This window comes from Lonchura striata, chromosome Z (assembly GCF_050655825.1).
Source record: "Lonchura striata isolate lonStrDom1 chromosome Z, ASM5065582v1, whole genome shotgun sequence".
NCBI classification, from domain to species: domain Eukaryota; kingdom Metazoa; phylum Chordata; class Aves; order Passeriformes; family Estrildidae; genus Lonchura; species Lonchura striata.
Window position 1 is genome coordinate 75,575,059 of NC_140740.1, and position 27,637 is coordinate 75,602,695.

The 27,637-nt window shown below is 41.5% G+C and overlaps 1 long non-coding RNA gene across 1 annotated transcript; it reads left to right on the forward strand.

Annotated features, from left to right (window-relative positions):
• LOC146763890 (uncharacterized) lies at positions 1 to 26,763 on the forward strand. Its single transcript, XR_014951474.1, has 4 exons — positions 1 to 11,644; positions 11,961 to 12,031; positions 13,414 to 21,011; positions 21,149 to 26,763. It is a non-coding gene; the product is annotated as an uncharacterized LOC146763890 (long non-coding RNA).
• Positions 26,764 to 27,637: the final 874 nt, after the last annotated feature.

The following is a 27,637-nucleotide window of genomic DNA, read 5'->3' on the forward strand; positions in this document are numbered from 1 at the left end:
TCTTCTCAGTGGTGCTGAACAGCAGGACAAGAGGCAATGGGCAGATATTGATGCACAGGAAGATCTAGCTGAGCATGGGGAAGAACTTCTTTACTGTGCAGGTGGCATTCATTGGAGCGGTGGCCCAGAGGCATTGTGGAGTCTCCCTCACTGCAAGGGAGAACTGTCTGGACACAATCCTATGCAATGTGCTCTGGGATGATCCTGCTGGCGCAGGGAAGTTGCACCACAGGACCCGCTCCAGTCCCTTCCAGCATTACCCATTCTGTGATATCATCAGAAAAATAAGTGAGAAGGAACTTTTTTGCATATATTGCATTTTATAAACAGGTTTTGTACTAGACAATTCTATAATAAAGAGATCGAGAAATTCATCAGGAGATCAGGTTCTGCCATCATCACATTTATGTAACCAAAAGTTCACTTTGGCAATATTGTAGAAAATAAAGCACACATCATACAAGGCTCTGCCAGAAAGATCATCAGTGATAATTCCAGATACTACAAGATGCTAGACAAACATGTATCACCTTTCAGGCTTAAAGCAACAGAATTTGAAATTTCATATCTGGATATCCTCTCAGATCCCTAGGCTTTTTTGATTGTCAACTAGTGGAACAACTGAGAAGTTACCAAGACTGTGCTTTGGAATTTCCTGAGGAGTTTTGCCATAGTATATCCAATTTTTGACAATGATTGCAGACATCTGATATCCACAATGAGATTTTATTGCAATCTGTGGGTCCAGTTAATTCTGCTTTGATTTTTTCCAGTTGTCATGAGTCTTCAGTTTGGGGATGTTAGAATATCTGTTACCTTTAAAAACCACCACTAGAAATCCAGTTCCTGTCATAGCACGCAAATATTTTTAACTTTAAACAATTTTAACCCAAATCTTGTTCTATGTCACAAAGATGAGAATTGATTCATAACAACCCAAACAAAGATAATGATGATTTTTGACACCTAATATTAGTACCCTATCTCTTAAGCAACATAGTTCCTGGACAGATTATCTGAGCACCCTTCTGCAAGTTCCCTTGAGTCAGCATTCACCTCTCAACAGACATCTCATCCAGCAGAACATGAACCTGGATAGAGGCTGTAGAAATGGACACAGCCTGTGGGCTTGTGGACGAGACAGAAAAACCTTAAGGGATTCGCTGCAGAGAAAGGGTCTTGATCAGATGAGGTATTGATATCTGTGGGTTGCAGAACACTGTTGTAAGGGTGAGGGTACAGAGACTGGAGACTGGTATCTGTGTCCACCTGTACAACATCTCCCCCAAACAGAGCCCTGCTCCATGGATAGGGAGTGCCCTCTGTCCTAGCAGTAAAGCCACCTTCTTCACCTGGTCACTTGCTGAGGCTTGTGAAGACAGTGTACAGTCTTTAATAGGATCTGCTAGTTAAAAATACTGTAACGGTGCCCTCGAGTCACCAGCTTCACCTGTCATTGAGATTTAATCATGTAGCACACAGAAGAATTTTCACTACTTTTTTTTCTTTTATCTATGAAATTCTGAAGGTGTCTCATTATAGTCTCTGAAAGCCTTCTCAGAATCTTCCCTGCACTAAGACCATAATGCTGTTAATGAGTTATATTCAATTGTGTTTAAAACCATGTGAAGATTCACTCTGTTCCTATTAGACCCTGTACTTCTCGAAAGACACCAGAGATTTTAATCCTACAGAATTTTCTGCATATTTCAATGACAATGCTCTTCCAAACAGGGGTGAGACTAAGACCTTCTGTCATGAAAAATTGATTGTCTTATCCACCCACAAACTACTGAGTCCAGCTATGTCTCTAAAATTCCAGTTCCTGGGACTCGGATACCTAATTATTGACAGAAATTCGAATACCATTAAGAAAAGATAATTAGTAGGTTCTGAGAAGGGATCTGTTAGTGTTCTCAGTGTGTGTTAGTGTTCTCAGAGCTCTCAGCAGGGCAAGATGATGGACCAGATGAACTCCAGTCCTTCCTTCCTGTTAGTATTTACTACTCAATGATGCTGCTGTTGCTAAGAGCAGGCAGCTGAATTATCATCTTGAAATTCCTATGTAAAAAACTCAAACCATAAGGGCTAATTGGGTTTTTACACAGGAATTTTAAGATGATAATTGAAGGGGGCAAGTTTTAGAGAAAGTATTTTTTCAGAAAATTCCTCCTCATCTCTCACATTGCATTCTCAGTGTTTCACCTAGGCATGTTCCTGAGGGTCTGCTCTTAATCACTGCTGCCTGTACTTTATGATGATCCAGTTTTTGATTAGAATTTGTTTAAGTCTGGGCAGATCATACTCTTTTATCTGATAGTTAAAAGTTACCTTGAATAAATCTTTGTAGATTGGGTGCCTTTCAGCCCCACATGCTTTAAAGAGAGCTACCAATGGCAGGATGAGACTTACCCCTAAAACTGTGCAGCACACTAGCCTGTTACTTTCAATGTGTAGATACTGACTTAGCCTTGTAATGCTGTCTGGTATAGAAGAATTGTTCTGGTAAATATGATGGGGTTTCTGAATTGTTGTTTTTTCCTATTAATGTTGTCATGCATTGCTCTCTCTCTGACAACTCATTTGCTTGTAGATCAGGAGAAAATACTATGAGAGAAGCATAGCTCCTGTCTGTTCAGGCTGCAAGGTGCTTGTGATCTGTTGAGTCAATGAAGATGCTGATTGTTTGTTAAATATTATTTGCCTAAGCTTTGGTGTCTGATAACCAGCTGAGCAATTCACTGCAGGTTTCCACTCATGTCTGCATAACTTGTATTGCATCCATCAACACCAAAATTGCTGATGTCTGGAGCAGTGTCAGCGGCCTTGGAAATTACATCAAATATAGCTTGCAGTACATGATCAGGTGTTTCTAGGTCTTCCTTTAAGGAACCATGTGAGATCAAATTAGACATGATATTCCTCCATAAGTATTTCGCATGGGGGAATGCACCTGTCCTCATACACTTTTTCAGCTATGATATTTCAGGTTTGACCCTTTCTGAATATCTTCCATATATCAGTCATAGGTGCTAAGAATAGTAGCTGACTTTTCTGGATGATGTGCATTTTTTCACATAATTATAGTATATCTTAGCCGCATGTTAAGCTGTACTGGAATTACCACAGGTGTGATTTTTTCCCTTACCTAAATGTCATATGTACAGCAATCCAGTGCCTTCTTGGTCTTAGAGAAACACACTCTTTTGTAGAGTTTCTGAAGCCCCTGTGACATTTTGATATTGTACACAAGCAAGATTGATGCCAAAGGGGTGATACAGTACCTTTGTTCTGTTTCAGTGGTCCTTGTTAAATTTGTACAGACTTCATACAGACGTAGCATGTGTCTTGGTTTTGCAGCTTACCAATAGTTTTTAATCATCTTAGGTGAAACATGTGCCCCTCTAGATACTGAGGAAAGTGACTTTAAGCCATTCCAGTCATGGGCTGATATTCGTCTTTGGGAAAGTTTCTAGTACAATACAGTGGACAGAAGCTTTATTTTTTATCCTGACAACAAGCTATAGATGCCGCCCCTCCTGAGGAGTTCTGCAATTCAGTAATGATCTTAGAAATAGCACACTGATCATCTTTGGGACCTATTTCCTTTGATTCATTCCGTCTTCCAGTGGGGTTACTCCTGGTTTTTTAGTGATTTGATAGACCTCATCTTTTGTAGCTTCTTGTCACAGCTGTGTCTCTTCTGCTCCCAAATTCAGTGTACTTTATTTGCATTTATTTCAGGGCTGGGAGAGTCAGATCCCAGGGGGAGTTCCCTACCACTCTTACTGCTATTTGCTTACTTCAGACTACCTGCCTCATATAAATAAAGACATTTTTGTTTATTTTTTCTGACGTATAGGCACTGTTGGCATTTCTTTAGAAAAGTTTCCTCTGTGATTTTTTACCCTCTAGCTCAGAATAAAGCATATAAAGCAGAAAATTTGATTTCTGGCATTTTATTTATTCTCGCTTCATTCAGAAGCCATTAACCTCTGGAACAGAACTCTGTAGTGTTGAATCTTTTCTTTGGTACTGCAGCAACCTATCCCATTCTTTCTATGTTCTCTCTCCCACCCCTCCATGCTGGGGTGTTGACTTTTTCCCCTGGCTATTTGTGTGGGAACCTTTGGCAGTAGCATTTCAGCCTCAACATTCTTTCCAGGCTGGGAACAGCAGGGAGTTTTCCCTCTGACTGCTTCTAATAATTTCCTACGAGGTGAAAAAAGAGGGACTCTGAGCTCCCAAATGGGCATTTGTTAACATATTTGAAGTTACAGGTCTAGACAGTCATTTGACTAATGACATTTTGAAAGTGCAAATGTGCTTTTTTTTTTAAACCCACCTTATGTCATCCTTCTCTAGAAACAGAGAATCAAAATGTCTTGGAGATAAAGCTAGCTCCCATGGACTCTGGGTATTATTGGTTGTCAGTTATTTCTTTTTGAGATCTAATGTTGACAAAAACAAGTACCTCTCAATAAAGCTTCGGCACTGGGCTCCTTTAGGTGAAGTCCCCAGTTGTAGATTAAAGTGTTATTTACTGTCTGTGTAGGAAATTAGTGTAGGAAGACTAAGCAAAAGACCATGTGAAAGGAGAGTGGGATTTTATTTTGCAAATCTCTGTGTAAGTTGTTTCTACCCACTGACATTCTCACAAGCACAAATTCCAAAGCAGGAAGACATCCAGTTAGGTTTCTTGACTGTTTTCTTTCCCAATTTTGGGCATTTGTGCCACTATGGTGTGTTGCCCTGTTGGGAGAGCTGGAAGAAGCACAGCCCCATGCAGCAGGCTGTACTTCTGTCACCACTCTCCTTGCACCACAGCATGGCTTCATCACAGGCTGTCTGACCTTTTTGTAAACTTCATCTTCCTGTCTGTTGATCAGTTTCATTGCTTCCACTCAAGTCTGTGAACACAGGCCATTCTTCTAAACTTTGCTCTTTTTTCTTCCTCCCCTGCTTCCACATGCATATTTCTCTGCACCTGCCAGCAGATATTAGGATAGCTTGGGGGTGGAGATTTTCAAAGGATACCATATGGCAGGTTTTCTCACTAAATGTAGTCCCATGTCACATACTAATGCCAATACAACCCCACTCTGTGCATCTCACCAATATTTGTTTTCACAAAATACTGAGTAGCATTTTATATTTTTTTGAGGAGCCATACATTCCTGATACTTGCAGCGGTATTAGGCCTGGAGGAGGATGGTCTCTTCAAAGAAAAACAACCTAAAATTAACTTGGAGGAGTGTAATAGGAGGCCACACTTCAGGTCGAATTTTTGCTGTGTACACAAAAAGCTGGCTTCTCTGCTGAAGATACAGCTTTCAGACTATGAAGCCTTTGACTGCCTTTGAAGCAAGGCCTGTCTGGGATGAGAGCATCAAAACACATTTCGCATACATGGCCCAGCAGCCGCTTGAGGGAAGGCACACTGTGCCATCTGCTGTCTCCAGCACAGCAGAGGCATGCCGGTCATTTTCAGCAAGCAGAAATGTTGGCATGGAACAGGGAGTGGTAATACTTTCAATATGTTAGCAGAGCTTTCTTCATTCTTTAAGAAAATGCATCCTTTTAGTTTCTTGCCTTAATATTTTGGGAATCATAACTGGGCCTGTCTTTATTTAAAGACTCCTGTTTCTGCTGAAGAAGCAGATTTCTTAAACACTGGGCTCAAAGAATCTCCTTGGAGCTTGGAAGCTGCTGAGCTTCCAAAAAGTGTCATGATGAAGTCCTTGTGAGACATACATTCCAAAGACCTTACATGAAATACACCCATTTTCTTTTGCTATAAATAAAGGTTACAGAAAATGGCTCTAACACTAAGTAGAGTGCAAACAAATAAATTACATGCAAAAAACCTCTAGCAATATAGTTATCCTCTAGTTATGTATAAAAACATATTATCTTTATTAGATGTAAAAGCAAAATTAGAATCATCTGCAGGATTTTTTAGTAATTCTTTTAATTTCCTGTTTTCTGAGTTATTTGAATTCTAGACCATGATTGTTAAGACAGGGGTTGAAAGCATCAACTGACTTTCTTTGAAGATGATACAGGAAACTCAGAAGCTTAAGTTTCAAAAGATTAGCCAGTTCATAACAGGAATATATTTTACCAAGTCCATGTATATTCCAAATAGTGAACTGACTCTCAATTGAGCTGTGATGACCAGCAGCCTTCATCTGTTTTTATAAAAGGAGAAATAATGTTTTTCCCATATGTCAAGGACCTGGGAAAAAAGTTGACAGAGAATATGTACCTGCCACCTTTAATACATAAAAATAATTGAGGTTCTGTCTCCTCACTGCCTCCCAGTCCCACTTTTAGCCAAGTGTAGATAGGATCTTCACTGATCCTTCCCATCAAAGCACTGCAAATGTTTTCTTTCCCACATCTTAAATCCAGATCCAGAAACCTCCTCTTTAGGGAAACTTGTGTTTATTGTTGGGGAATGGTGCAGCTATCATTCCAGGTTTGCCCAAGAACTACAGGTTAGGGCTTTGTCTCTCAGTATACAGATTTTTAGCAGCTCTGCCCTGTCCTTGTGGGATCCTGGGGCCTGCACAGGCTGTGGTCTCACTGCCATTAGTGAACCCCAGCTAATATGCCTTACTCTGGCCTCCAGAGAGCCTCAAAAACACACAGTGAAAAGGCAGCAGCATGAACTGGTGACATGCAAAAATTAATCCTGATGAAAGATGTGGAAACATTCATATGGATTCCTCTTAAATGCTATTTGCAGAAGAGATTAATGGTAGTGCTCGTCATGCACATGCCTTTATTCTCATGCCACCTGCTCCCAGGGCCCCATGACTCCACCCTGTGATCCCCCCAAGTGTCTGGGTTAGGATCAAGGGCATGAGTGCCATCTTACAGAGGCGATTCAAGCTCGCCTCTAACATACAACAGGTTCACCAGCCAATGCCTCTAAGCAAAGTCTTTCAGAGGCTATATTCAGAAATTATCACTTGCTACCACCCCTGGATGTCAAGGGAATGTCCTGGCTGCCCTCTTCGAGAAATGCCAAACTCCTGCGCAGGATGCTTCTTTGCTCCCAGAGAAGAAAAGCGGCCAAGTAAGGAAAGGGAAAGACTCCTCAGAGAAAAGCTTTTTATCTAACTTCAAAGATAAGGTCTTCAGATAGCTATGGAATAATGAGTTTATTAGCAGACAAGTTCCATGTTTCTACAGATAATAGCCATATCTGATTTCTGGCACTAAAACCTGTTGATTCTTCCCATATTTGCAGTCAGATCCTTTGGGCTATCTACTTCCAGGACCAAGCCCCAGTCATACGGCTGAAACATAGGCCTGGTGCATGCAGATGAAGTGCAGTTCCATGACAAATGGGCCAGGGTGGGAGGAAGTGCCTCAGAGCTCAAAACCCAGAAGAGATGCTGTGACCATCCAGTCCAAGCTTTTCTAAAACTTAGGCCAGAAATGCATCCTGAATTCATTTTCAGCCTATGTTGGAGCATACCAATTGGAAAAGTAGCCCTCTCCATTTTAAAGTTTCCATGGAGGCAGAATTCCTGCAGTTCTTTACTAGAAGGCATTTTCTTACCTGTTAATCATTCCTAGTTCTGCTCTGCCTCTAATTCACCAGCACCCTTTTTGGACTGCAGGCATCTGAAACCATCTGAGCAATTTGGAATTTGCACTGATGTCAGAGACAGACATGGCAACTCCTTTGCAACTAGATACAGGCCCATTTTCACAATATCCTTAGCTGTTGTGGCCCTCACGTCCCATGTAGAGCTCACAATTTGCTAACTATCTGCCATGAACCCTTGTCCTCCTTCAAACTGCTGAGACAGTTCCATTATTCTGCAAATATTCCTGACACTTTGTCATCTTCAATGGATGGTTTGTCATTTAGCTGTATTCAAATGTACTCTGCTTATCCCACACAGTCAGCCTGTCTAGGTTCCACATGGTTATATCTTTACTTCGCACTCCTTAGCATGCAGGGGTATTTTTTTACCATCTGTGTTGCTAACAGGCAGTGTGATAGAAAATAAAGAGAATATTAGTTATTCAGTCCAGGAACAGCAGGAAGGGTGACTACTCTTCAGCATCCCCCTTCCCTTTTCTCTCTCCTGTAGCTGCTGCCATTTTGGCTGAGCATAAGGACTGTCACAGAAGAGGACAGTGCACAGTAACGCAGATGGAGAAGGTGCTTTTGTTTACAGTGAATGTGCAATCTGCTGGAGAGCCTTGCCTCAGTGCTCACCCCCATGCAATGCACGGGAGGCAGGGCATGGACACAGAGATGATCACCTCACACCTGATGCCTTCGAGCTTCTGGCAGGAGCAGGGGAACAAGCTCTAAGCTGGCTATCCAGTTATCCCCGCAGCCAGCCATGGGATAACCACAGGCAGCTGACCCAGCCTCTTCCTTGAGCCCCAGTTGTCTTGACTGCTGTGCCAGTGGCATCCAAGTCCACCTCTGCAACTGGCATGGCCTCTGCTGTGTGCTGTGTACTCAAAGGCCACTCTAGGTTCAGTAATGTTTAACTTTTTAAGGTACTTTTTAAGCACACCTTCCAGAATTAGAGTTTGTAAAGTATACCTCAGTGTCTTTTCTCATTTGCCTTTTGATACCAAAGGGAATTAATTAGTATCAGCATGAGTGTAAGAACTGCAGGAAGCAGAAAAAGCTATATGAACTTTCTTGAGTCTATTCAGCTCTCAGAGAGTCTCATCAGACTTCATCCAAATGTCATCCTTGGTGTGCTTCTTTCAGAAACCTACTGTTCCTATGTTTAAAATGATGTGCATGTACTGTTCATCTGAGCTAATTAAAGCCTGTAGACTAACAGGCACATTTTGCTCCTTTTTTTATCTACAAATGCTGGAGATGCTGTATGTGCAAAGATGTATGGTATATTTTGCAGTTAAACTATGACAGCTTTATATACAATAAAAGGAATGTATCTGAGTTGATATTGTTTATTGCAGAACTGATTTTAAGTGTTATTTTTTATTTTGATGCTTCAATAATAACCTAATCATTTTAATCTGAGGAAGGAGGAGTATATAACATTCCCATCTTTTAAAATAACTTCATTCATATATGAAAGTTAATATTAAGTAAGTTAATACTATAATTTGGTTTATTAACTCTTTCAAGTATTTTTTTGCCAGCTCCTGATAAAACTTTTTAAATTAAAATCTTTAGTCATAATATTTGAAGAATGATGGTTAGGTATTTATTATATATCTGCCTTTTGAATCTATAGTGATTTGCTAACTAAATCTATGGCTTTGAAATTTTGCTTTTTAGTCTGTGTAATGGGCTATTAAACAAACAAAACAATGAAGAAATCTAATCTGGAACATGTCACTGCATGATCAATTCTCATTTTTTATTGTTGTTACTACATTCGTAACATATTAAAAATTGTAATAATTTGGAAGGAAATACATGCACAGCTATTTTAACAGGCAAACCCAGAATGATGCATAGCCTCTTTTCTGTCAAGATTTTAAAATAGTGTTTTTTAATTTTTCTTGTGGTTTGGTATTGGTTCATCTGTGATCTTTTATTATTGGCTACAATATGCCCTGTTAACTGGAGGCCCTTTTGAAATCACAGGTGCTATTCTCTGCTTGAATCAGCAAAGGCTGTTCCTATAGCGTGCATTAAGACCCTGTTGGAATGAAATGTCTGTGTGGCAAAAAAGATTTATAGACAGATGGATAAGACAGGCAAATAGATGAATTAGATAGAGATCCAGTCCCAGCTGACATTTGTTGAATCAATATTAAAATAGCTGTGTTAAACCACAAGGCTTTTACATTGGGTATATTGACAGCAGTTAATGAGTGGAGAACAAGAACAAGCTTCTTCCAAAGCAAGATAATGGGACAGCTTTTTCATTTATGATCTCAATAAGCCAAGGGCATAATGCAAAGAAAATTCCATTGTTCCTAATGCTAAGATGAACTCCTGTAATTAGCACAGGCCATGCTCATCCCCTGGCTGGAAGGCAAGGGAGAAGGGTGTTGAAAGACATGTCTTGAGACAGGTTGAGCTGCTCTGACTAGTTGTCAGAGGGGTACTCTTTGCCATGTAATGACTACTACTAGCCCTTACATGTTTTGAGCTGTAATCAGAAACTGATGCCCCTACTGCAATGTTATTCAAGTGCATTAATTCCTTGAGTATCTGCATGGCGGTGGAACTTTTACAGTATTACAAAAACTGTAGCAAATTCTAATCCCTGGGACTGATGGCTCAATCCTGGTGCACTCAAGGGAAATTTTACTTTTTGTACAAGCAGGAGCTGCAGCAGACCTCACCATGTCAACCCTTGCATGTCCTTTGTAGTACAAAACTCAGGTAGGAAAGCATTGCCTAAGACGTGATCTCACTAAGGTAGGCAAAACCTGCCATGAGAAATAATGGGATCAGTGGTCATGCTAAGATAAAATAACCAGCTAAATGGCAGAAGAAGCAGGAGTTGTCTGAACATGACTTTAAATCACTACCAATACTTCTGCATTGAACATAAGCCTGTGAGGAGGTGTTCCATTAGCAAGGATTCAAACCTCACATATCACATTTTTCTAGGGTTAAAACAGACAAACAAACAAACAAAACAAAAACTACTGAGATTACATGGGTCTTAAGGACCAGTTTTCTGGATAGGAGGACATACAAACAAAATTCGTTATCAGTCATTTCTATCACACAAATCCAACACTGGTCAAATGATTCCCTGCTTTCCTGTTCCTCATGAATGCAAACCAGATTTTAAAAAGGCAGAGGCACATTACTATTTAGATACTTTGAAAGCACCTGCTGGTGACCAGAAGCCTCTGAGTCAATAAACCCAGCTTACAGCTGGATTAATTCTAAGAAAAAAATATTATCTTCCATAGCTATTGTTGAACCCCTGAGAGGTTGGGTAGAAGTGAGGAATATTATAATTAAATTACCTCCTGTGTCATCATCTGGCTGTGCCTTCCAAAAGACACAGGTGTCGTGAGTCCCCAGTTCTGGCTGAGTGATGAGGCCGAAAGTTTCTTGGTCTGGGCTTAAGTCTTCATTGGTCTGAAAATCAGTCCTGCCATATATTGTAGCATCAGTGTAGTCTTGATATATCCACCCTTATGCAGAGCCAGGAAATGGGTCTGGAAAAGCAAAACACAGATCAGCTCACCCTATGTACAACTGTCACGCAGGAGAAGTGGGTCTCTAAGGCCAGACTGTTTTGAATAGCAAAGCCTGGAGTGGATGAGTATTAAGACCAAGCTATGAGCACTAACTATCAACAGCTGCCAGGTTTGAGACTCCTCTGCATTACACAGCTTGCAGGTGGTTGGGTTGGGAGAGGCTGTACTTTCCACATTCAGCTGTTCTCAATATTAACTGCTACTTCAGTGGTATCTTGATGCTGCTACAACAGGGGCTCATCACCAACTTCTTGTGCTTTGTGAAATGCTGGGGTCCTACCAGGCTGCTCAGATCTGGTTTCATTCTACTAGGGTAGAATTAATATAGGGAGGCTCTTGAAAATCTTCACTTAGTTTATAATGTCAGGCTTAGCCCTTGTGTCACCTCCAAGAAGTTCAAGCCACTGCAGTTTATGTAAACTCTGCACCTCTGCATAGCAGATGAAATAGAAAGGTATTTTGACAAGATGGGGGAAAATGTTGAAATGCTGTTGACTTTGTCCAAGTGGCCTTCTTGGGGCTTCATCTAGTCAAGAAGAAATGCCAAGTGGAAATTCCAGAAGAAAGTACATGAACTTCCTTTTTTGAGGCATCTTGAGTATGCAACAACTCTCTCATGCTATTTTTTTGGCCTATTTAATTCCGAGAAAACTCTAGAAACACAGTGTTGTCAAATGAAGTAGAGCACTTAGAGCCTGTAAGAAATCCTAGTACAACAGGGTAGCACACTGCCCAGTATACACATTTTACAGGTGTGTGTTTTCTTACAGTCACAATTTCTTAACTGTGGAGTCATGGAGCAGCTGGCTACCTCAGGAGGTGATAATGCTTAAATGCTGAGGTAAGTAGGAAAACTTGTCATATAGTCATAGTGATTGAGGAGGCTCTAAATCTAAAATCTTATGTTTGTCACCATCTCTTCTAATTTATCTTTCAATGGAGGGTTTTAACAGCGTGAGAAGTAATTAGAAGTAAATACAGAGGTTTTCTCCATCTGCTTATATTTTGAATCCACAGTTAGTCAAGCCTAGCACAGTGAATTTGCAATTAGTTTTAGTCTCTGCTATGTTCAGTACAAGACATTTAAGCCCCTGGGGAGATTTACAGGTGGAGGCAGTGAAATTGCCATAGCACTAATCCCCAGATCCCACTGTGCCCCTGCAGGGCACTAACAGCAGGACAAACCCCAAAGCTCCCTGAGTGTTGTCTGGCCATGAAGATAGGGTAGCTCTGCTGTAGGAGCAGATGGCAAGCCCTGGGTTGGGAAGATGTGCAAGGAAAGGGCTGCTGTGGGGTATAGCAATCCTAGTCAGACAGAGCAGGACACCAGCAGGAGATCTGCCACCCCGTCTTTCTTTGCTGCTGAAGCATTCACTATAAATTCTCTGCAGTTATACCCAAAGTAATCTTGACTTAGAAAAGAAGCATATTTTTCTTTCCTTAGCTGAATGTCCCACTAAATTAACCAGACTGAAAAGACCAGTTTATCCTAATGCATACTGGCCAATAGTCCTGTCAGAAAAACAATAAAGGTTTATGCAAAGGCATATACTTAAGATCACCTCATGAAAACACTTAGATTTCATTTTCAGGTAGTGTTAACCCTCCAAAATTTAAAAAACTGCTGATGTTTGGGAAATTCGGTGTTTTTCTGGCGGGGACACAGCTGAATGCTTTTATTCAGAAGGAAGCAAAGTTCGTCAGAATACACTGCATGTTTATACAACAGTTGGGACTCTTCAGATGACACATCTGTTTTTTCAGACACCAGCAGAAATGCCACCATAAAAGCAATAATTTGTTCCCAGAATCACTACAAAATGAAGAGAAAAAACCCAAAACAAACCAAAACCACAACTAAGCTAGTCACTGTCTCCACCTGGAGGCAAAAGTCTGCCTGAAATAACCAGTTTGTCCCATGAAGAATAGACCACGTAGGCAACATGGAATTCAAAATATTTACCAAAAGCCCCTGAAAAGCCAGGTATTGTCAGCTTCAGGTGTAGTCTCATGGCTTTTTTTTTCTTGCTTGAAACATGAATGTAAGGAAAGCACTCTTGCTATTTAAATAAAAAGTGTTAACTTCTAATTGCTATCTCTGGTTTTCAAAGACTGTAGTAGAAATAGAATATCTGTATTCCTCAAGAAGTTGTTTTCCTTGTTGGTAACAAAATCTTCCTCTATTTCTTTCCTCAACTATTTCTTTTTCCTCTCTTTTTTTAGTCCATGGGATCATGCAGGAGATCTTTATCACTTCACATCACAGCACAGTTAACCTGAAGTGAGTTTCAGCCTGGGCTGCCAAGAGCATCTGCTTACTGATACTTTGGACCAGAAGTCCCCACAAAAAAAGAGTACCACTAAGCTCACAGATTAATGTTAACTGCTCATTTGACACAAGGTCATGTTTCCCTGTATGGAAAAGGGTGGCTGGGGGTCCTGTTTGATCTCTCAGAAGAGGTCCAATATGGGAACTGAAAGATCCCTGCTCAGTCACTCAGAACAGAAATTGCTGAAGAGAATCAGGTGAAATAAAATGTGCCTAAATTCCCAACCTGACAACCATGAAATTCATCCTCCTGCAAGTCAAAGTGTGACCCAAGCTTCTCTGATACCGCTGGGCAGTCCAGATGGTGAGGCAGAGCCCTTTTATGAGCCACGAACATTCTGGGCACAGCCAGTAAATTCAGTAGAGAGTTAGATCAGTACTTGGGTGAACTGGAGCTTTTCTGGAAAGAGCTCAGAAAAAGATTAATCTGATTTTCTGTCAGAAAGACATGTTGTCCCTAAGGAGATCTCACATGCTGCAGTGCTTTCTATGCCCTCTCAGAGGTCCCGGTGACCTCACCAGCAGACACAGCAAAGACAGTATTCTCAGATGTAATATGAAACTTGCCTTGGTTTGTTTTTTATCCCTGTGCTGTCTAAGAGGTGGTTTGTCTTTTCCATTTGCCTTGGTTGAACATTACAGGGAGGAAGCTGGAAAGACAACGGAGCACAATGGGTTACAATTTTTTATCTCTCAGGAGGAATTCTACTGTGCCAAAATGTTTGAAACTCGTGAATTTTAGCCAGCAGTTTCAGAGAGAAAAAACCAGAATGACAGAGCTTGTCATACTGGTTTTGAAATGCTAAGAATCAGGGAGGGCTGGTCATATCTCTGGAGAAAGAGTTGTGCAATCAAAAGCCTTGGTCTCTCAGAGGTGCACTGGTGTGCATTGGCTGGGGAGCCTGGAACTGCAGCAGGAAGTACTTCAGTGTGTCACAGTCTGGGATGTAGCTCAGGATGATTGCACAGCCCCAGTCTATGGTCAGTGAGCCTTGGTCATCCTCTACCTGCCAGTCACTTAACCGTACCTCAGATTCCCACTCTACATGCATGCATCTCATGGCTTTCAGCCGCACTGAGAGTTCAGGATGGGGCTTCCAGGGCTGTGAACACTGGCTGTGCAAGCTTCCATGGGCATCATCTGTATGTCTCCACTGTCAATTGGAGATGGAAACTCCACAGGTGAGCTGGAGGTGAGATGAAGCTGAGATAGTATCTCAAAAAAAAATCCTTGCAACAGGAAGGAACTTATCTGCATACTCAGCACCATCTCAGAGGGTTAGCAGGCTGGATGTGGACATGCTGACCCAGAAGTCTCACCATGTGGGTATTCTACTGCTGTCATGAGCCTATGTTCAGCATTTCAGTGTGAGGAAAGCCCAGGCTCATTTTGGTCTTTGTGGTTCCCAGGGGGTAATGCGATGAGTGTTATGCCAAAGGATGCCCAATGTGATGAGTATTTTGATGACAGGTACACTTTGAAATGGTTCTGTGATGGGTTCACTCCCACCCGCAAGAATTACTCCAGGAGAATGAAAAGTTCAGTATTTAGTAAGTGTCAGAGCACAGCTGCCTAAGGAGCTCTGTGCTGCCATGTTACATATGTGTCCAGCTGTGGCTGCCACATACAGACACCCCCAACAGTGCTGCCCCAAGGTAGTGCTTACACCTAGCCTCTGTCCAGACCAGGAGCTGCTAGAGCTTCAAACTGTTGCAGTTGGGCTGTATATCTTCTAGGTGGTAAAACTTAAGTCAGTGGCAAACACCCCATCCCTTGTCATGTCTTGCAAATGAAGCAGGACAGTATTTGGATGGCAGTCCTACAGGGGTGACGTGCATGATGCAACTTGTGATGGCACTGGCTGACTAAGCAAAGTTCGCTTTAAAAGAACATAGCTGGAGTGTGCTACAAGCAGTGCTGTTTTTGACATGAGGCATGAAAGAGAAGTCCTCATTGCTTACTGCTATTCCCATTTCAGGAGTACTTTTGTGTAGGAGTGAGTGTCTAGTAAGTCTTTTGCATCAGGATGCTAGCTTGGATTTGCTGGATGTTTTCCAATTCAGACGGTTACCATCTATCTCTGCAAATTTTCCATGCTGCTCCAGTTGGCTACAGAATAACTTTTCATTTCGTGTTCAAATCTGACTTTAATAGTTACTTCATACACTTGAACAATTCCTGTATTTCACACTCAGTGGTGGGTGGAAGGATGTTAAGTAGCATATACTTGGACCCACTTCAGTGGAAGTTATTACCATCTCTAGTAGGGTTGCAATGATGAATAAATCCATGCCAAAGGGAGCAAACCAGCAAAACTGGAGAATATTTCATTGTAAAACCTGCTGAGGGGCTTAGAGTACTCTACTCAATATACCAGCAGCTTGTGACAGAAGTCTATAGTAATTCCAAAACTTCACTAAGTGTTTGGTTCTTGAAAAGGTTATTTGTGCTTATGTTAACCCTAGGAAATTATATCTCTTCACTGAAAACAAGCTCAGTCTCTGCAGCAGAGGCCAGACTCCACCCTAGGTGCCTGCGGTTTTACTGATAACCCAAGAGGTTTGATTCCTTCTTGGCTACTCCAGTTCCCTCACTTCCCAAGTAAACTTTTTTCTTCTCTTATATTCCAGTTGTTGAAATTGTTTTGTCACCCTCTGCTCAAAATTGCATTTTTCCTTTTCCTCCCACTTTTCACAACCCTCGGGATTATCAGCTCAGCAATGTGCAATGTAGATTCTTGAGATCTGATGTCATCTTGCTTAGCATATGTTACACACTCAAGTAAGCTGTTATGATGAATAATGTACCACATATATACCTCCCAGGTTTTCCCAGCATTGTGAAGACTTATCAGTGCTCTAATTGTGCATCACTTAAACCAGTAATTTGTTATGTAGGGTTTCCAAGTCCGGTGTTACCAATGTAAATAAAATCCTCATCTCAACCTCCATTCTCTGCTCTGCATATCAAACCCCAAAAAAGTTCTGGGAAAAGCCTACTCTTTTGAAGATCTGATCTTTTGAAGATACTTTGGGGATGCTGTGTGCCAGAGTCTGAGATGCTGGAGACCATGACTTCAACCCTGGGATAAAGACAGTGATCCAGAATGTCCAGACCAGGCAGAGTGGTACCACAATTTTATTGCTGTATCTGCAGGCCATGCCCAGGATTGGGTACTCTTTGAAAAGTAAAGTTCCCCAGCAGGGAATGAGGGAGAAGTCATGGCACTCCCCATGCCAAGCCAGACACACAGTGGAGCAGTGGACCCCTTTTCTGCCTTCTGAAAGAGCTGTATAACAGGCAGACACAGGATGCTTTCAGGGGCAAGACGCTGCAAGTGGTGTCACAACACACCAAGTTCATGCTCAGATTGTGCCTTTCATTTTAACTGGTAAGATCTCAAAAATATTATATTTTCTGGGGAATTTCTATAATGTCCTTTCTTGGAGGAGCACAATAATTAGTCCACATAAAGCAGAGCTGTGTAACTGGTGCTCATGAACAGGAGCATCGGCTCTAATGAACCCTGTTGTTTTTTCAGCTTGATTACTTTCTGCATGCATGTTATTGGCATCACATGTTTAAGTGATAGAAATTTAAAGACTTTCAAGCTATTAGGGGGAACTGGAGTCTGACCACCATTGTGATACCTGATTTACAGTTAGCAATACATTCTGTATTCTTGGATCCCATTTGCACCCTGGAAAAACATCAGGAACAGATGGTTTACTATCCATATTTTACAAGCAGTTCAAAGAGGACTAGGCAACCTGCATGCTGCAAACATTTATAACACAATCAGCTCCTGCTAGCCACAGACAACTGCATCAATGAAGTTAGTAGTAAGTATGCAGAGAAAAGCCTAAGGCAATACAGATTTATGAAGATACTACAATGTCTTGCACAGAACTTAAGATTACAACTAAATAGCTGACACACATGAGAGTTCCATGTCTAGAGTAGAGACTTTAACATTCATGTTGGGTTATTCATCAGTACCAGTGGCTAGCAAAAGAAATCTTTAGTTTCATTTTACCTTGCAGGTGTGAAAAGCTCTTAAATTTTTTTTTGTGAGAAGTACCCTCTCTGGAGTGCATTTTTTTGTTGATGCTGATCCCTTAACACAGAGGCAAAAGTAATGGGAAGCTTTACTTCCTTAATGGTCTTTGGGAAATTGAAAAGGTATATTTGGTGGTCTTGCTTTTGTCCAACAAGAGTTAAACATTATATATCTGCTCTTTCTTTCTTTGAGCAAGACAGTGTGAGAGAGATTCTGGTCAAGATTAGCAAAGCTCAAATTGATACAGAAAATTAAAACCCCATCTTCTATAACTACATCTGAACTGCAAATCAACAAGAAGATCTGTCTTTGTTTTAGGATTTCTATATATGTTTGATTTCCAGTATATTTTTTAAGTTCATCAAGAGCCGTATTTCAGCAGACATCAGCAATCAATAGAATATGCAGTGTAATAGTTTTCTTTCTTGCTTATTTAAAGTGTCTAATGAATGTAGCACACTCTTTCTTGCAGATGAAACATTTCCATAGCTTCCTCTTGATATCTGAAAAAATGAAAAGCTGTTACAATCAGCATAATGACTCATTTAATAGCTCAAACAGATCTGCTCAGGAAGCACTACAACTCCTGAAGTATAAGGAATAGGTTCTGTTCCATTAGTCTGTAGGAGTAGTGGCTTGGAGGAAAAGATTTCATGTCAAATAAATACTATTAGCAAAGAGCAGCCATGCTATAAATGAAGTTTTAAAACTAGAGTTTGGAGACAAGTAATATAATGTACTCTACGTTGCAAACAGGCTTTGTTATGCAAACTTTACACTGCATTTTTAAACTAAGCCACAGGTGTTAGTAGCTATAAAATGTCCTCTGGTTATCTATAGGGTTAGTGATTCAAGAGTAAAAAAGTATTTTTTCAGAGTCAGTACTGAAACAGAGTGCCACTCTGTTCTACTTTTAGGACACAAAACCCAGGACTTGATCAGTTGGCTTCATTTACATGTAAAACATCTTAGTTTAATATGTATTGAATTTTAATATGACGGAGAACTTGACTTCTGGAATCTGAAGAGAATTGAAGTGCATTTGCTGCTTGTACTGTGACATCCAGGATTTCACTTCCTGGAAGAATCTTCAATCACTCAGTTCAAGGTCTGCTGAGAATTGAGACTAATTGTGGTGACAAGGCATCATCAAGTTTGGCACTTCCACAGAAACTAAAGTTCTGCTCTTTTTTCCAGAGACCTAAAGACTTTAAAATACCTTTTGGAAAAACCCACAGCTCTGCCTCATATATTTGACTCCTCAGGAAGATAGTTTTCAGTGAAGAAAAAAGTTCGGGAAAGAAGGAAAACAAAATTCACTCATGCCTTAACACAGCTAATGTTGTACAAAGAAATTCAAGGGTGAGAATTAAATCATTAGGAAAGAACAAGATAAAAAGCTTCTATCAAGAAATAATCAAGAAATAATGTTTATGTTTGCCTTTTTTTTTTTTTTTTTTTTTTTTTTTTTTTTTACCATATCATTTTGTCAAAAACCCCAGGATATTCTCACTCACAAATGTTCTGGGGCAAAAAAATTACTGGTCCTCAACAAAAAGAGTACACATAATTTAGAATATCAACCTGCTTGCTCTTTTGAAGAATCAACCAAAATTTCACTCTCCTTTCTGCTACTCTGAGTACCTTTGTCTAGTACTGAAGTACTTGTAAAAGGATGCACTTTTAGCAGAAGGTGCTATAGAACACCTTGGCAAAATCAGGCAGTGGGATTCAAACTCTAAGTGATAAACACACTAACAGGTTCCCATGCAGGATCCTTTCTTTACATTCCTGGATATGATTCTTACTTCTCCAAGTCTTTCTTTGGCTCCTGGTTCCTAGTGCAGTGCCCTTCTTCAGCTCTTGTCTTGTCATTTCCGAGGAGTAACACCAGGAGCTGTAAAAACTTCTTTGCTTTCACTTTTGATAGATGGATAAAGTGATCCCATCAGCAGATGGGGTCTCCAAGGGCACCTTGGGGGTCTGTCTCAAGAGGTTATACAGCTGCACATCAGGCTGGGATATATCTGAGCACTAAAGACTCTTTGTCTTGCTTCAGTGTACAAGTGCATGAGTGAGATACTAAAACACAGTAAGAAACAATTTAGGTAAGTCCTAAATGCATGCTGTTTTATAAAGAACAGTATTTTAAGTTTCAGGCCCTAAAAAATAATATTGTCCTTTTAAAAAAGCTTTCCTAAAGATTTTCCCGTGATCAGCAATTTTGTTCTGTGAGTTAAACAAGAGAAATGCATACATGTCTTTGCCAAAATACTTAGTTTACTATATCCTCATTCATATGGCACAGGAGATCCTAGGCACACATCCTGTTTTCCTTCCAAAAGACAACATCCTTCCAACATCCACAACAAGCATTGTGGATGTACCTGAAGTTACCAGAAATTTCTTGCAGAATTCAGCTAGTGATCAATTGGGAATGTCCTGGAAAATGATGAAGAGCAGAGGAGCACAAGCGAGACACGTGCTTGTATCACATCAAGCCATCTCATCTGTTCAGTGTTGGGGTTTGCCCTGTAAAAGCATTGGAAGCTTCTGCAAAAATGCACAAAAATAAACTGTTTTGGTAAAAACATGGGAGAGGGAAAAGTGGGAGTATGTTAATAAATCTGCCATCAAATGTAGTCAGAAGAAATAAGTAGGCAATCTAAATTCACCTATATCAATTTAAAATGGCTGTGTAAGAGTCCTCTCTCCAAGGTGTGTCAGCTTTATTTGAAGAATTTCCTAACTTTTTTGTAGTGATGATCTCAAATCAAGTTTCAGGAAGATATCTGGTAAAATCTACAACTAAAGCTGAAGATGCACAGAACAGTTATTAAAACCTCAGGCCACACTAAACTGAGTGAAAAATAATGAAAAGGATATCATTATTATTCAGAACTAGAAGCTAATTACTTGATGAAAATTAGATTGTTTACATACTATGGTAATTTCTGAGAGCATAGCCTATTTTATTTTGTTCAAATGGCCTTTGGAAGAAAGTTGGTCTGATTTTGTTCTGTACTGGCCCATTTATGGCAATATGCTATTTCAATAATAGTTCTAACAGATCAGCAGATGCAGTGAAGCAATGCAGGCTCTAAGGCTATTGAAAACCCTTCAAATACCCTGACAATTCAGGGAGCAGATGTCATTCTGGCACTTACTCTTTCTTACTCCAAGAATACAATTTGTGATTCAGGAATTAAGATATCCTCTCTATGACAGTGGACAATTTTCTTAATGATGAACAAAGAACTGCTGAAAACTGATTTTTCTTTATATCAGACTTTGCCAGGCGCAAGAAAAAAACAGAATACAAGAATTCTGTGCACCAGAAATATGAATTAAAAACTCAAGTGTGGAAAATGCAATGTTATGAAGATGAAGGCAGGACTCTTCTACCAACATGTGTCCTTACTGTGAAGGAGGTAAGGAAGTCTTCCTTTACTCTGCCAGATAAAATAGCAACCTCATGCTCTGCAAAGATTTTCCAGAGTGCAAACCACTTTAGTAACTTGGTGCGTACTTTAACCAGCTCTGAAAACCAGCCCCTTGTATTTCTCAGGAACACCCACCTCTCCTGCAACCAGATGAGTCAGACAGCATCCAGGAGCTTCATTCCAGGAATCTGGCCCACTCAGAAACCCAGAAAAGAAGCACAGAGAACTGACATTTTCTTAATAAAAGAGAAAGCACAGTGAACAAACACTCTGAACAAAGTCTACCCTGAACATTGAACAAAATACCCTAAAATCACCATGGGCTCCTCTTCACCTATTTGCCTTAATGAACTATACAGGTTAGTAAAAGAGACATCTGCCCCCACTTTCCTATCACTAGTATCACAGCTTCCTTCCTTTAAACTGTGCATCAGGCTTGTTTCAGTCAATCCTTGTCACAGCTATGGGTTAATTTTTTATGTCCCAGGACAGGGCAACCATATTTATTTGTCTTGTCTCTTAGTACCAACCAGTTATTAAATTCCAGGACAAAAGATGTAAAAACAGGAATGGTAACATATTGACATGTGTTGGAACTTCCCAAACTAAACATGATGAGCAATTATATGGACAGCTGGCAGCTTCAGGTTCAGTCTTCCTCCATCTGGTGGGACTGGAGGAGAGCAAACTGGAACAATGCCAGTGTCAAGATACAACAACATAAGTCAGGAGCCTCCCACACCAAACCGACATAATCATACCTAAGTGTGACCTGAGGCTGACCCAAGAGAAAGCTGAGCTGGCAATCTGAGGATAAATGTAGGTAGTGACCACTGTCTTTCTCTGGGGGACTGTGCTTTCAACTGCCCTAGTTCTCTTTGGAGTCTCTCAAAACTGATGTCCACTGATCAGGGCTACAAACAGCACAGAGCCCTTTGGAATTGCTGTCATGACTGCAATGCTGGAGGCAGTATCTAGAAGATAGGGTACCTCCCACAAAATATTCTTCAGGGGAAAAAAAAAGAATTCTGCCTCCTCAGTCCTTTTGAGCTCCGTTGCTCCGTTGCATGTCACTCCGTTGCTATGTTCTCTGCACTGGGTGCCACCAATTGCCAACACCATCTCAACACTTCGTCTTCCCTCTGTGAAGACAGCTACCTGGCTCAGCTAAAATAAGGACACCAGATAAACAGAATAATCCTTGTGTGCAAGCTGAGAAAGCAAACAGAGCAGGTGGGAAACTGCTTTCTTATCCCATGGATGCCAAGGGGATTTCTGAGTTTTTCATATCCTGCACCAAGGAAACGGAACCTTTCAGGGATGTTTATGAAAAATAAAGTACTTCTGCCCACTGCAGAGAAGCTACTAATCCACTGGCTCAGACACTTGCCAAGAGCTGTGGAGCAGCCAAAATGAGTTATCACTTTCCTTAATTGAGAGCAGAGAGCTGAAATCCCTTTCCCACGTAATCACAGAGTATCAGCTATTCCAGGAGAATTTGACTGCTCTGTATCCATCAGTTCCCTTCCCTCATCTCCAAATTTCTATCTGGGTATGAGCAATCCTTCCTGTCCAAATCACTACGTTTTTTGTTGTAGAACATGTAGGTATAAATAATTAGCTTTTTCCAACAGCAGTTTCAGCAAGACAAGTTTCACTAGCCATGGAGCTGATGAAGTTCTTCCTCTCACCATGGCTGCTGCTGACCAGTTCTGTCTTGGTTTTTGGTGGGAAGTGATTTTCTGTGAGAAGCTTCTGGAAGCTTCCTCTGTGCCTGGCAAAGCCAATCCTTGGCTGGCTCTGAGAACAGACAATTAGAGAAGTTGGTAATGCCTCTGTAATTACATATTTAAGAAGGAAATCAAAACCATGCATAGTTCTACTGAGGGGTAGGGAGGCACAGCGGCTGGGGCCGTTCTGGCACTAGAAGTGTCCATGTGGCTGGTGTGACCATGTGGCCAAAGAGCCTTGCCTGTCTGGCCACCCCTAGCCAGATGCGCTGCAGGCAGAAGGGCAGGGGTGGCAGGTGCATCTTCTCTCTTTCCTGCACCCTGCATGGGGAGAGATGTAGAATGGTGCCAGTGCTGTGACTGGCAGGGCCACATGGCCTGTGGCAGGAACATGGCAAGCGGCTCCTTGGCATGGACCCAGATGAGATCAGCCTTTCAGTGCTGTGAAACCCTTTAAGGACTTTTCAATTGATAGAACTTGAGAATAATGCCTATGGACAACAATATTCTTCCAAGTCAGATAATACGAAGAGGTGAAGTCACGTGAGGAGAATCAACATGGCGGCACTGAAGTCAGTAAAGAAAGAGGCAGAAGACCTGCTCCAAGTTCCAGAGCTGAAAGTTTCTCCTGCAAACTGTGGTAAAAGACTAAAGTTAAGTAAGCTGTCCCCCCACAGCTCATTGGGTCCACAAGAAACATGCAGAGGTCCACTTGCATGACAGAGCAAGTGGATGTCAAAAGGAGCTATAAAAACCTGCACTCACGTGGATGAGTGACTCACAGGCAGCATTTCCAAGAAGCCTGTTTTGCCCATGAGAAGGACTCACACTTGCAGAAGATTGGGTGGAACTGCTGCTCACGAGAAGAGAATCAAGTTGTAGAAGTTCACAGAGAACTGTCTCCCATGGGGGGACCTCACAATTCAACAGAAGAAAGACCTTTTTTCCCTGAATGAACAGAAGAAAATTCAGAGTGATGAACTAACTGTGTCCAGTTCTGGGTCCCTCAGTTTGGGAAGAACGTTGAGATGCTTGAGTGCATCCAGAGGAGACAACAAGGCTGGAGAAGGGCTTGGAACACAAACCCTGTGAGGAACGGCTGAGGGAGCTGGGATTGTTTAGCCTGGAGAAAAGGAGACTCAGAGGTGACCTTATCACTCTACAACTTCCTGGAAGGAGGTTGTAGTCAGGTGGGGGTTGGTCTCTTTCTCCAGGCAGCAACTGACAGAACCAGAGGTCACAGTCTCAAGCTGCATCAAGGTAAATATAGGTTAGATATTAGAAAAAAGGTTTTTTATGGAAAGGGGGATAAAGTACCGGAATGGTTTGCCTGGGGAGATGGTGGAGTCACCATCCCTGGATGTGTTTAAAAAAAGACTGGATGTGGCACTCGGTGCCATGGTTTAGTTCAGGTGTCAAGGAACAGGTTGGACTCAATGATGTTGAAGGTCTCTTCAACCTTCTGATTCTGTAATTCTGTGACTAAAAAACCCATATTTTGTCTCCCTGAGCTGTCAGTGGGAAAGACTGGGGGGGGGGAGGGGGGGAAGAAAAAGTGTTCTAACAGTTTATTTTACTTCTCATTACACTCTTTTAAATCTGTTAATAATGACATTTTCTTTATACTTTTTAAATATGAGCCTGTTTTGCCTTTAGTGTTTTTTCCTCATCCTTATCTCAACCCATGAGCCCTTTGGGTTTTTTTCCCTTCTCTGCTCAACTGTAGCATTCATTCTCCTCTGCTCAACTATGGGAGAAGACAACGAATGAACAGTTTTGCTAGATGCCTGGTCTTTCAACCAGTGTCAAACCATGATAAATTGTAACATACTACTGAAGGGATTTTCAGAGATGTCTTTCACTAGTGGTCAACTCAGAGCAAAACTCAGTGAAATCCTGGTCTGAACATACATAGCTCACTATACGTTCAGTGAATGTTTATTTTCACCACAGCAAATGACAATACAAGCAAAACAAACTCTACCTCCATCACTTGGAGGTTGCTTTGGGTAAGCCACAGCTTTGTAGAGACTTCCACTTTCTTGTTGTACTCTCCCTCTCTCACCTCTTTGTTCCTGAAAACAAAAACTGTCAGGTGTCTGTGTGAGTTGGCAGGCTGCCTAGCTCCCTTGTCAAAATGGCTTGGTAAATTTGACCAGAGCACTGAATGTTTACACAAGGATTGCTTTTACTTAATGAGCTGCTTGATACTCAAGGCATATAATTTCTGTGCACTGAGGGCTTAAATGAAGGACCACATTCTGAATTTTGACAACAGTAATTCACCAACAGAACCCACATGCAACACTTGAACATATACAAATTTGGAACATTGACATTCATGATGAATAAAACCCATGAGATTTTAAAGATAAATGTGCAAAACGGAGGTGAACAGCACTGAGGAACATCTTTGTGCCATGGGCTGATTTACTGCAGTATCTTGCTTGCTCTGGAAGTACAGTGATTCCTGGTCTCAGCTTAACTTTTTAATGAAATATAGTGAACCTTGTTCACTTGGTCCTGCACTGAGGCAGACTGGCCTAGCATATTACAAATTTTTTTTTACCAAACTTGCAGCAAGTCACCAAATTCCCCCCGTGTTTTGCCCACAAAAGCAGTATATTGGAACTCATAAAGCAGTCTTTCAGTCCCAAATACCATGACATTGATAAAACTCTTGACAAGAGTCATTGAGGGTGGGTGGAAACAGATGCCCCTGATGTCTCTCCCTTGATCACATTTTCTTTCCTTCTCCTTCCTAGGTTCTCAGTCCAACCTGATCTGATATCTTTACCAAGCTGGGATCTATTCCTGGGACCAAACAGCAAACCAGCATGGCACAGGGAATTCTGGACTTGGCTTTTCCCTTCTTTGCTTTAACACCTCCCTTAGACAGTGAAAAAAACTCACTTGCCATCCTGGCAGCTGGTTCTGATACAGAACTCAGCTCCAGAAGAGGCTGCTCCTGGCCCTTACCTCTGCTGGCCAGGTCTCCATTGGGTGAGGAGGAGACCACAGAGTAGGGCTTGGCCTCTGCCCTGCTGCCCAGACCAGGACACAAGGCACTACAGGAGCATTAAGCCCCACATCACCATTACCCTGGCATGGCTGGGTCTCACACAGATGCAGAACAGCAGAGCTGCTGAAGGCCTCCATACCAGATATCATATACCGTAAGCCTGGCAAGTGGAGAATAGCTTATCACCAAGAAACATGCCTAAGGTCAACTGCTTAGGACAGCTTGTTGCCAACTGCACAGGCCATCCAGATTTTTGAGCTACAGTGTAGTTTGTCAAGCTAACATACAAAGCTGGTCCGCCTTTCTGCATGGAGTGAAAAAAAAAGCACACTATGAATAGTTCCTGCTGCAATGCCAAGAATTATACCAAGAAACCTACTCGAGGGAGTGTGCAAACCATTTTAACCAGGAATCAAACAGGGTGGTTTTTTTCTTAATGGACTGTTATGCTACATTAGCAAAAGTGATGTGGCATTATGAATGTAAAAGTGTATATAAAAGCCTAACATAAGAGTATTTTCAGAACAGGGAGGGGAAGGGGGAAGAGAAAGGGGAAGAGAGCAGCAGACATCTTTGAAGCAGTCTTGGAAATGTTAAGTAGAACATATTTGTAGCTATTAATTTGTAACCTTTTTCATCTCATTTTTTCTGGAATATATATATTCCTACAACCAGGTGAAACAGAAAAACACAAAATAGCCCTAAGGGTATCTACATACAGCTTTCACCAGAAAATTGCCTTGGAGCAGGGGCATAAAATTTGCAACCTGCCAAAGTGGTCCACTTCACCTACAACTGGCAGCTGGATAAGCTGCTTTCAAGCCACTGTTACAGCCACTACCTTTCCAGGGGGAGGGCAAGGAGGATGAGGCTCATCAGCTGCCATGGCAGCAGCAAGGCCCTGGAAACCCAGTCTGTATCCCACACTTGCACATTGTAGGTGTGTTCACCAGAAGCCAGAAGTGAACATGTGAATCTTAAGTACTTAAGAGACACAGAGCTGCGTGCTCTGCACAGGAAGCAGGCTGCAAGCAGTGGTTCCAAGGCCACACCACTGCTGCCCAGGCAGAAGGCTGTCTGACTCCTTGTGCTTCAGACCACCCACCAGCTCAGGCAGTCGAGCAAAAGCCAACCACCACAGCAGGTTTTCATTTATGGTAGAGTTAAGCAGCCAGGGCTTCCTTTGCACGCAGCAGACACAGCACATGTCCAGGACTCAATCGTTAGGTATCTGCTCTAAGAAGAAAATTACACCTCGATCCCATCTCTCTCCCCTAGCCAGAGAAATAGATTTGATTACTTCGAATGAAGAGAGTTACTCAAATTGATCCCACCATGGAAAGCATTCACCTCCCAGCTTCAGAACTCAGGCACACCAAATATGCCAGTAAACCAATGGGCAAGCCTGAGTTACCAGGACAGGGATGACACTGTCCACATAAAGGAGCCTGGTTTGAATTCACCTTGGATAGAAAGTGAAATATGGAAGCCTATGGCTGTGCACTGTCACTGGTTGCCTGGGAGGGTGTGCATGACTGCAGGCTATGTTTGCTGTCATCTCCAGCCCTGTTGTCCTCTGCCATCAAGTGCATGATGTTCCTTGAGCACTGGTTTACCAAAATTTCAGATCAGGCCAATCACATGGCCCAAAGCTCACATTTAGTAATATCAGCAAACGTGTGTCTCCTCATTCTCCCTTTCCCAAAAGCAGTTGTGTTGAAAGAAAGCAATGGTACTGAAGGTGTGATAAAAACTTAAAATCTGATCTCATGAATATGCTAAGATGCTTCAATTTCTGTCCTAGCAGTCAGCAGGGTTGTTTTGTTGGTTTTTTGGTTGTTTTTTAATGGACAAGATAAACT